Genomic DNA, 12299 nt, shown 5'->3' with positions numbered 1-12299 from the left:
TTCATTTATTCTATTGATAAAATAACTCCTATATTTTTATTTAGACCACATCCAATAAGCTACCATGAAACACACAAAAATCACTCGTATTTCAATGCGATAGCTGCTATACTGGCTTGCTCGACCGCTGAGTTGCCGCTCTGCACCTTGTCATCAATACTGATGGATGATATCAGTTCGTTATTTTATCTCTCGAGAATTATTTCAGACATTAATAACAAGCTGCTATACATTGAGTGCATTTCAATAAAATTAAGAGCTATATTTTATTACTCGAGTAACGAACATTTGTTTTGATTGGGAATGTCGATATGTATTCGCGAGCTTCGAAGCCTCGCCGGCGGTGCCGGTGTTACGTTTCAGGTTATAATTAATTATCTGTGAGTGCGCACCTTCAATACGTTGCTATTCATTTATTTGTTATATTTTTTTATCTTTTTCGATGGTTAAATTAAATCTCATGTTAAAAATCATTAATATTCATTTATTAAATATCATATAGATAAAATGAACAAATCGTTGAGTCAATATTCCTTGATCTTATATATTTTCAATGTAATTGTATTTGATAAGTAATTGAGTCGATTGATAACAATAGTTTCTGAACTTTACGAGCGGGATCTACATTCCAAACGGGTAACTATTCAAAAGTGCTCGTAAAAGCCCTCTTGATAATCAATATATTTTGATTTGATTGATTGCACAGTAAAATGGAATGCAAAAATCTATTCGCTTAGCGGTGTTACAATCACAAAAAATATGTTATATAAAACCGTATCCTTGTAGTAGAAAAAGAGAGACAGAAAGTTCGTCTGGATAAACGCCTTTTCCTTACGTGAGGATTGGTACCAGATCACTCTTATGTAAGCCGAGTTAAAGAACTCCTTTTCTACACACGATAAGTTTAATTAACAGGTTTTGTCGTAAAGAGCAAGTATATATATAAAAAAGTGAAAATGTTAACAAAATGAAAAACCGACAAACACTTTTTCGAAACAAATTAATATGCACTAAAAATTAAAAAAAAAATTAATTATTCAATATATTTTTTAGAGTTCTCCTAAGTAAAAAGAAAAAAAAAAATATTAGACTACTTAAAAGTCAATTTTCGATTATATAACCTAGTTACAAATACTGTCATATTTGGAGCCGGTGTCAGCCACGGGCACGCGCCTCACCAATCAAAAGAAAGAAGCGATACGAGTCCCTTGATTGACCCAGTATGTTATCGTATAAAAGGTAATTTGTAAAAAAACATATTTGTTAAAGTATTCTAGTTTTTTTTCTGAATATATTGTAGGATTTTCTTGGCTGAAGTGTGTTTGGTTAAGGTTTGGCTGTTAAAGAGCGACAGACAGACAGACCGACATAGTTACTTTTACATTTAAAAGTTAAGGTTTAGTTTAAATAAGAACAATGTTGAATACACGCGATACAATAATTTGTTATTTACGTTTCTTTGTTCCCTCAGTCATGGTTTTTCTCAAAAGTAGTTAAGTGGCCATGTTATTCATTTTCAATATATTGAATAAGAGCCGATATATTATGTTCACACACATATATTATGCATACACTCACTTACACACATCCATAACTAGTACTGTAACTATTTTTAATTTCTATATGTATACAAGTAAGGGCTGCTTAATGTAATTAAGTACTCGTTAATATAAAAAGTGTTTCATATTAACGAGTACCATTTGGAATTCCAAATCGTTACTTAACTCCATTAACGTTATAATCAACGTTTCGTTACGTAACGTTATAATTTATTCAGCGATACAAACTCCAGGTCGTATTTAAGTAGTTGAATTTTTACGAAGTTAATTTTAATGTTTGATGCGGTCGAGCCGACAGACCGACGCTGATTGCGCCCACCGCAGTCAAATGAGCGGCTGTAGCGGCTTGCAGCGGCTTGCAGGAACACGGGCTTATTACACTAGTGAATGTACTCGGTCATACTGAACGCACTGACGTGCGACTGAATAATGTAACGTCCACTGCGGCCACTTTAACTCCTCCCTGAAATATATATGGAAATTTGAATTAAATCTTCTTACATTTTTGTGCGTTATACGACATTTTAAGTTGAAAATGCTGGAATCGCATAAAAGTGACAAAATTTAAATGGCGAAGTTTGTTGTACAGTCGAGGTAAGAACAGGTTCCGTAATATCTATTTTCGTATGATCGAGCTTTACTGATCGAGAATGACATATTGCGTCGCAACTCGCAACGATGTGATGTTTAAATTCAAAAGGTACTAAGAGTTTAAGAATTGACAAAGGAATGAATTTTAAAACTAACGAAGGTTTTCTTACTCTGACTGTACAAGATATTGATTACTGCGAATCAAATATTGCCGTCTGCTGTTGTAACCTAATTTAAGAGTATTAAAACATGTTAAAAAAAGAGCTATTATTTTTAAGTAGCTATCTATCTTATATAATTATTATTACGGAATTTAAATTTTTTATTAAAGAACCTATAAAAGATAGGACTATAGCAACTTTTAAATCCGTAATTATAAGAAAAATATGAAACTTTTTGGGGTATTGATTAAAAAGGAGTAGATAGTAGATAAAATTTTCTTTTCATACAAAGTCCGACCTCCGAAAGTTAAGCCCACGGTTGTTATGCGACGAAGCTTCAAAATTTTTGACCATAATAATTTCATGCACGACCTCAGTAATATAAATTGGGATAGTATTTTTGCTGCTACCACGGTAGATTCTAAGCTTAACATCTTTAATTCTTTACTCATTGAGCTTTTTGATATTCATCCATTGAGACCTATTAAACTTAAGCATCTACCAGCTCCATGGCTGACGCATGATATCAAAGCTCTTATGTCTAAACGAAATTCAGCGAAAGATAAGTACAAATCTAGTCCAACAGAGCAAAATTTACTTAGATACGGTACGGTACATCTCTACACACTTTACTACATTTATTACGGTTACGTAATAAATGTAGTAAAGTGTGTAGAGATGCGCAACGTAGCTACATACATAATTCGTTAGAGGGTAAAGATTCTGGCAACGCTCAGAGATTTCTAGAATCTATGGAAATAGGGAAACAAAACAGTAATGTAAAGTTAAATGTTGATATTAATAACCTTAATAAATATTTCACGTCAATCACTACGGATAATACAAACAGAGTTAGCTCAGTTAACTCTCTAAGGCATCAGCCTATATTCAATAGAAATCCGTTCTGCTTCCGTAATATATCTACTGACAACATCAGAACGAACATTGCAGCTATCAAGTCGGATGCTATTGGTGGTGATTGTGTAAGTCGTAAGATGATATTATTATCGTTAGACATCATCCTTCCCATCCTTGACCACATATTCAATTATTCCCTGTCTTCTAGTACTTTTCCTGATGATTGGCGAATAGCTCATGTCCTTCCACTTCCCAAAACAACTAACCCGACAACTTATTCGCACTTTCGTCCCATTTCTATTCTTCCATTCCTTTCTAAAGTTCTTGAACGTATTGTGCACCATCAACTCTCCGATTTTCTAAACAAAAATAAGATATTAAGTCTATTTCAATCTGGTTTTCGACCTGGGCACAGTACAACAACAGCACTTATTAAATTATGCGATGACATTAGATATAGTATGGATCTAAAGCAAGTAACTTTCTTAGTTCTTCTTGATTTCTCTAATGCATTTAATACTGTAGACTTTGAAATCTTACTTGCTATTCTTGAAGGGTTTAATATTTCATCTAATGCCATTAACTGGTTTAAATCTTACTTACATAATCGCCGTCAGTGTGTCCGATATGATGGTAAACTTTCCACTACTTGTCACATTAAAGCTGGAGTCCAGCAGGGAGGAGTACTATCCCCTCTACTTTTCTCAATTTTCATTAACACTGTAACCGATTTACTTACGATACCTTATCATCTTTATGCAGACGATCTCCAAGTTTAATTATCATCTTCTATTGAAGGTGTTGTCAATGCAATTGAACAGATTAATCACGATCTTCAAAATATAAACTCATGGAGTAAGTCTTATGGTTTACATTTAAATTTTTCTAAATCACAAATCATTATTTATGGTAACAAGCATCAACTATCATTATTAAATAATCTACAGCTGCCTCCAATAACTACTGATGGGATTTGCATAAATTATGCTGATAAGGTTAAAAATCTTGGTGTCATTTTAGATAGCTCACTTACCTGGGCACCGCAGGTGTCAAACGTTAGGCGAAAGATTTTTGCTACAATAGGTACCATTAAGCGTTGGAAAAACCTGTTACCTATAGAAACAAAAATCACTTTAGTCAACTCACTATTACTTCCTATCCTCGATTATGCTGATGCTTGTTACATAAATCCCACAAAAGAACTGTTGGATAAGTTGGAGCGGTTACAAAATGTATGCATTAGGTACGTATTTGGGTTGAAGAAATTTGACCATATTTCTCAATACCGCGCTAAACTTCAGTGGTTAACTGTTCGGCATCGTAGAAATTTCCATACTCTTTGCACTCTCTTTACCATCCTTTTCCATCCCCACACTCCTCACTATCTTAAAGAACGCTTTGCTTTCTTTACAACTGACTCTCCTCCGCATCCTAATTTTCGGTCCAGAAGTGACAATAAATTAAAATTACCAATAAGTCACTCTGAGTGTTACAAAGAATCTTTTACAGTTAAAACTGCTAAACTGTGGAATGATTTGCCGTATACCATTCGGCATTCAGAAACAATTAACATCTTCAAAAATCGATTAAAACGTTATTATTTGGCTTTGCAAAACGAGCATGTAGACGACAATATACTCGTATCTGTTTAATTTGTATTTATTGTTAATATATAGGATATTTATGTGCATGTGTGTATGTATGTATGTATGTATATTTGTGTATTTATAGATTATGTATATTAGGTATACATTATTGTATATTATATTTATGTAGATGTATGCGTTTGTGTATATTGGATGTATGTATTTATTATTGTAGTCGACATTTACTTATTATTATTTTAACATAAACTTTCTATGCACTTAACGTATTACTAATATAATAGCTTTTTACTCCTGAGGTTGTCTGTAATATGGTTTAAGAACTTTATTAATTCCTCAAAAGAAATACATATATTTCACTTACTGAGAAACTATATAAAATAAAACAATTATAAAAGAAGCGTACAGAGATAACAAAGTAAAGATAAAATAAAATATCACACAAAAGAGGGTAGACAGATCTTAAAAAATTAACACCGTATACATGCATGTTTCAATTATTAACTTCATAGATTAATAAGTACCAGAAGTGGCATTGATGGATATTGTTCATATGGAAGTTAAGTTTATAATGTTGCAATAAATTACCTAAGCCGGTATATGTGTGTATATGTATAAATGTTAGTATGTTTTGTAGTGTAAGTGCATGCAATTATTAATATTATTATTTTTTTTTTATTATGTTTATTAATTAAATTTTAATTAAATTAAATTTTAGTGTAAATAAGTTAAATTTTTTGTTTTAAGATATGAAATTTGAGTAGTTTTTTGAAACTTAACATTGATTTAGTCTCCTTTATTTCCTTTGGTAAAGAGTTATATAGCTGAGCACCTTCATATTCAATGTTCTTTTTACCGTAATTTGTTCTAGATGGGCGTAATATTAGATTGTTAGCATTTCGTAATTTAATTTTTTGCACTTGTGATTTTTTAGTAAATGTTATCTTAGTGTGTATGTCCCGGTTTAAAATTTTTCGTACTAATATACATGTATAATATTTGTATGTTTGTTTTATATTCATAATTTGTGTGCCCGTGTAAATCTTTTGTGTTGGTGTCCGAAAACGATAATTAAATAGTATTTTAATTAATTTATTTTGAGTTTTTTGTATTATATTTAAGTTTGACTTAGCTGCCGTTCCCCAAATTTCTATCAAATAGTCAATATGCGGCTTGATTAGGGAATTGTAAATGATATATCTTACTTTTCGCGGTAAACATTTCGTTATACTTCGGATAGCTCCTGTGAGGGAGATTAATTTTGACTTAATTTTTTGCAAGTGCGGTTTCCAATTCAGGTGATTATCTAAAGTTAGACCCAAATATTGTTCATGCGTTTTTCTCTCAATAATTTCATCGTTTATCATGAGTTGAAAGCTACTGTCAATATTTTTGTTTTTCGCGGAAAATATAACATATTTTGTTTTTGAGATATTAATTGTTAGTAAATTGTTTAGAAACCAGTCACTTAAAGTATTTAAATCATTTCTTACTTTAGGCAAAATAGCGTTAATAGAGTTGCCAAAATAAAAAAGGCTTGTATCATCTGCATATAGAGATATGTCCCCATGAAGACCAATTTGGGAAATATCATTTATGTATATTAGGAACAACAATGGGCCCAGAATTGATCCTTGAGGGACGCCATATTGAATAGATTTAGTGGAACTTTGGTGTTGCCCTATTTTAACAATCTGTTTACGGTTATGTAAATAAGATTTTAATATTTTAAACGCGTTCCCCGTCACACCAATATTAGAAATTTTTCTCATTAGTATTTCATGACTGACCGTATCAAATGCCTTAGTTAAGTCGACGAATATACACAAACCTATTTGCTTTTTATCTATTTTGTTTTTAATTTTAGTGATGAGATCAATGGTTGCCGATAGCGTGTTTGAGTGTTTGCGAAAACCGTATTGCTGTTTATAGAAGAAATCGATAGAATTTAGGTGATTTTCTAATCTAGAGTAGATAACCTTTTCAAAGATTTTGGAAATAACGGGAAGTACGGAAATGGGGCGGTAGTTACTGGGATTCGATTTACTTCCAGATTTATATATCGGAGTAACTTTTGCGACCTTAAGACTGTCTGGAAAAGTTCCTTCGTTAAGGCATCTATTTAGACATAATGTTAATTTATCTGCTACAATATTTTTAATGCATTTTACAGCTTTTGTGTTAATACCATCAATACCAGAACTAGCATTAATATCAAGATTATCAATAATCTTAATTATTTCGTTCGGTGTAGTAGGTGACATCTTGTTTAGCTGAATTTTACTGTAGGTGGGAAGTGGTTGAGTTTGGACTTGACTTTGATGATATTTGTTCGGAATTGCATTTGCCAGAACTGATCCAATTGTTGAAAAATAGCTGTTAAAGTATTCGCAGATTTCTCTTTCGTCTGTTATAGTACCCGAATCGGTAACGAGCTTATCAACCAATGGAGACACATTTAATTTATTTTTAGACAAATCAAAGATTAGTTGCCACATTTTTCTAGGTTTATTTTTGCAGTTTATAAAGCTATTATAGTAGTAGGCGTTTTTCGTTGTCTCTATATTTTCTTTTACTTTAGTTTTTATTGCATTAAGCTCTTCTTCTATATTTTTATCAGTTTTATTTCTTTTATAGTTTTGCCATAGTATATTCCTATTGTTTATGTCTTCTATAATGTTTTTATTTATCCAATCTTGTTTCGGTAAGTTGAGAATTTTATATTTTGTTATTTTACTTTTTAACAGGCAGTCCATCAGTTGCTTTTCTAACATGCTATATTCGAAGTCTTCTTCAGGGTTCTTTATGTTTTCAATTAATTTGTAAAAATTTTCATAGTTGACAGCTGAATATTCGACTCTTCGTAAAGGTGGAGGTTGGTATCTTTTGATCTCGCAAAATATTTGTTTATGATCCGATATTGCCGAATCAATGATAGCTAAATGAAAATCATTATGTTTTAAGTTGCTGCAGACGTGATCGAGGATTGTTTTTGTTGTCGTTGTCTCACGCGTGCAGTGTTGATGGTCAAGTTTATTTAATATTTTAAAATCATTCTCCTTTAATATATCTTTGTAGTTTCTAGTTCCGCGTTCGACGTCAAGCAAATTATAATTAAAATCTCCAAATACTACTGCTCTTTTCATTTTTTGAAGTTGAGAGGAATATATTTCTATGAAATTATTGTCATTAGTTCTTTCAGGTTTGTATATAGCACCAACATCTAGTGAGAATTTGTTTACATGTACCCATAAATAATGGTTATCATCAATACAGTGATCTTCAATAATACTATGCTTTAAATTGTTATGTACGAATATAGAAACTCCACCCCCTCTTTTATCTTGTCTAAAATTATAGTAATGTGTATAGCACGGTATTTGAATTCTTCTAGCTTCATCTTCAGTTTTTATCCATGTCTCCGATAAAATAATTATATGTATTATTGTTCGAAACGATTCAATTGAGCATCTCAATTCATCCAGTTTGCCCGGCTTAGTGATACTGCGTATATTGGCATAAAAACACTTCAGAGATTTTTTTGTTGTAACTATATCCGTATACTTAGAAACTACTTGATAAGTGATTTTCTCAACTGACGGTTTTATTAGTTTTTTGTCTTTTTATTGGATTCTGTCTCTAAGGTCTTAATTATTTTAGGTATACCTTTTATATATTTAATCCGAATACTTTTTTCACCATTATCAATGCGGGTTTTAAGTTCTTCATGTAATTTTTTAAAGTAATTCCGTTGATATGGTGTTTGATCAGAAAATATTTTGATTCTATCATTCTTTAGATTAATTTTATTACGCAGTATGTCTTTTGCTGCTTTTTCAGAGGGCAAACATATTTTAATGTTTCGAGATTTATCCGTCTTTTGCTTTCCGAGTCGATATATTGTTAAAGGTTCAGGACAATTGCTATTAATCATTTTTAGAATTTTAACTACTTCGTGCTTATCACTATCTTGTTTGTCGCGAACAGACACGCTGGCCTCAGGAATTCCAGCAATGATAATATTTTTAGATCGTGCGTGACGCTCATGAATTTCTGAGAATATTTCTTCACAGGACATTTTAGTATGGTTGGAATTAGATGCATAGAAATTGCTATTTATTTGTTTGGCATGAGATTCTAACTTTTCTACTCTTATCTTCGTGTTATTCATGTTAGTTTCTAGGTTTTCTACTGTAGTTTTTAAATTATTTTGATCTATAATAATTTTATCTATGATAATGCTAATGTTGTTTACCTGGTTTTTTATTGCAGCAGTAATAGATCTCATATACTGATAAGACCGCCTTTGCATACTAATGTTTTCTCTTGTCAATTTCTTTTACTTATTGTCAACTTTACGTGTGCAATAAAGAAGTTTATCTATCTATAGCTCTTTAAGCATTTTTGGATATTCAACTGTAAGAGGTGAAATACCACAATATTGGGCTCACAAAGGGTCTAAAATTGACGTCGAATCGTCGTAGGTATTTTAGTTTAATGCATTGATGTATAAAATTTCCACTCGAGCAAAGCTGCGGGCAAAAGCTTATATTGTACAGCATTGTTACATAAAATGTTATTGAAATGTGCCTACATTTTATTTTCATGATATTTTTGGATTGCGAATTGATGTCGAAAAGATTTTTGCTAAGTGTAACCTGCGTATCAAATAATATAAAATATACAGATATAAGCAATTTAAAAAAACAATACATACAAATATGATCATTTAATTTAACCTTCGGCATTCAAACATCACTGCTGATATGTTGAACCAGCGAAGCCTTTGTAGGTAAAGTAATCTTCGGGATCGAGATTAAATAAGTTCAGTAACTGACATACACTAATTATATTAAAACAATCAACAAAGTTTTCCCATTACATAGTAATTATGCCGAGCTGAAGTTAGAAACACGAACCGGGTATACTGCGAGATATTCACCGTCGCTACTTAAAGGATTCATAATAACATTGATTGATATGTCTTATATTATTGACTGTATAACTAAGAATATATCTAAACAATTATACATATGATTTTTATTTTTATTATGAAATGTTTTAAATAATTTCACATCTTTGTGAAGTAATGTCCTCAGAACATTTTCAATAATAAAAATAAATAAACGATAGATTCCATGAGACACCGGATTCGAACAGTCTTTTTGCTATATATCATGTATTAGAAAGATACATAGAGAAAGAGATGAAAAGGTCTTGTTGTAAAATAAAGAGAACAGAAAGGGAGAGGATCTCCTCTACGTGATGTAAGGTATCTACGTTACGTGAAGGTTTTTACCAGTGCAATATAGAATTTGTTCCAAAGTATAATTTTATTATTTTATAAAAAAAACCGTAATTGTACATAAGAAATAACGCTGAAATCATTTCTTCGATTATTCAAAGCACCGGGTTTAAATAAGCAATATATTTTATTAATAAATAATTTGATTTTGAATGGTTTCCCAATACGAAAGCGCTCTGAAACACATCAGGTAAGAGTTTAATGAACTAATTCAGAAAATATGCCGCACAGTACAGTGCTGACAGAATTAGAATGAACGTAATATATCACGGTCGAAAGCGAAGTAACTGTACGCGAATATATTTCTTCTATTGCTGTACCGTCACAATTTACTGACATTTAAATTTGCTAGTTTAACAATTTATTTTTCGATGGGAAATCACTAACATGCTTTCTCTTAATACGTGCCTCGAGCGCTCGAGGATTCTACGCATTCGAACGCACCCAATGGCTATATATTATTATATTGGCGATCTTTACAACTCTTATTCCATATATTTCTGTTTCTATGTGAAGTGTGTAGTTCAATGAAGTATGTATTTCAACATTTATCCATTTAATTATATGTAATTGTTGTATAATGTAATAGTAGTGTATATGTATACGTACATTCTCTGAGTTATAATGTTCCCGTCAGGACAAGTGCAATATTAATTTAAAATTAGATCTCTTTGGTCGAGATCGAGAGGGTAACTTGTGCACGCTTAAAAATCCCATAGAAATTTTAAATTAAATAATTCTGGACCAATCAGCTCACCGTTTAATGCCAGTAAGTCAATAAGATTTTACTACAACCGTGTAGTTTCCAATTATGTATTAAAATATAATAAGATAACAAAACGTATTCATGTATATTTAAGTTATTGTCCGTGTTGTGATATTAAGTCGTAGTCAATGTAATTTTATCTCAAGATATACGAAGCGATAGAGGCGTCCACAATTATCTCGCTAGGGATCGAACCAATTACTTAGAACTGCCCCTATCTCGTGTTCGCAACTCTCTGCCAGTATTGTAATACGAAGTGATCGTAATTAATAATTGTGTTCAATCTAGAGCTGTACTGTTGGATTATTAAAAGTTAAATACGGTTTTAGTATTGGTGAGCAATAAATAATCACTGCATATTATAAAACAAAGTCCTCTGACCGCATCTGTTTGTATGTTCGCGATAAACTTCATAACTACTGAACGAATTTTCATGCAGTTTTCACAAATAGATAGAAGGATTCATAAGGAAAAATTGGGTATGTAATTTATTAAGGTTCTGTGTAAATAAGTTATAATAGATCGATAATTATTAAACATGTCAGAAAAAGCAACAAAAAAGGTCAAAATATAAAAAAAGCTTACGTCCAGACGTGCGAAGCGAAATTTTGAGCTCTAAGTTGAATATTAACTTCAAGTTTTAGAAAGTAATAGGTACCATTGAACTTATAAATTATCAATTTATAGGATACACGAATCACAAATATTGATTTATTGTTATTCGCTTTTTCAATTATATGTAAATGATCATTCCTCACGAAAAATTTCCGATATAGAATAAATTGGAAACATTATATTTAATAAATGAAACACAACATAATATAGCATGTAATGTGACACGAGGTAAGCCGGTAATGGAGAATGCTATCGCGAATAGATAAAACAATAAACAGATAACAAAAGCTAAATATCATAATTATATTCACACGTGTTTCACTGCTGTATATACGTGAGATGATAAATATTTTCAACCGACTTCAAAAAGGAGGAGGTTATCAATTCGTCTGTATTTTTTTTTATGTTTGTTACCTCATTCTTTTTTTTTGTTTGAAAGGTAGTGCTTCCCGTGGGGTCCCATTTTAATTTTATTTTTTTCCGATGATGGTATCCCTATGAAAACGACATAAGTCTTAAATTTGCATTATGTTTATACGCGACAAATAGGTGAATAACTGAAAATCACGTTAACCAATTTTGGTATTTTTTTTTATAAAATATATACTTCAAGGGTAGTTTGGTGAAAGTTTGGTAAGGTTCTGAGTCAAATCTTTTATTTATAGGTTATTTGGATATTTGAGTCACCTTTCGTAATGTGGTTATGTTTATGTAATTATCGTAGTCGAATATTATAATCAACTAGCTACCCACCCCGGCTTCGCACGGGTGCAATACTGATACTAAATATATGTACTACAGAATTTGTTTATTTACGACATCACATCGTAAACTTCTTAA

Source organism: Vanessa cardui, chromosome 1 (genome assembly GCF_905220365.1).
Source record: "Vanessa cardui chromosome 1, ilVanCard2.1, whole genome shotgun sequence".
In the NCBI taxonomy this organism is placed as follows: domain Eukaryota; kingdom Metazoa; phylum Arthropoda; class Insecta; order Lepidoptera; family Nymphalidae; genus Vanessa; species Vanessa cardui.
Note: the sequence above shows the minus strand (reverse complement) of the source record.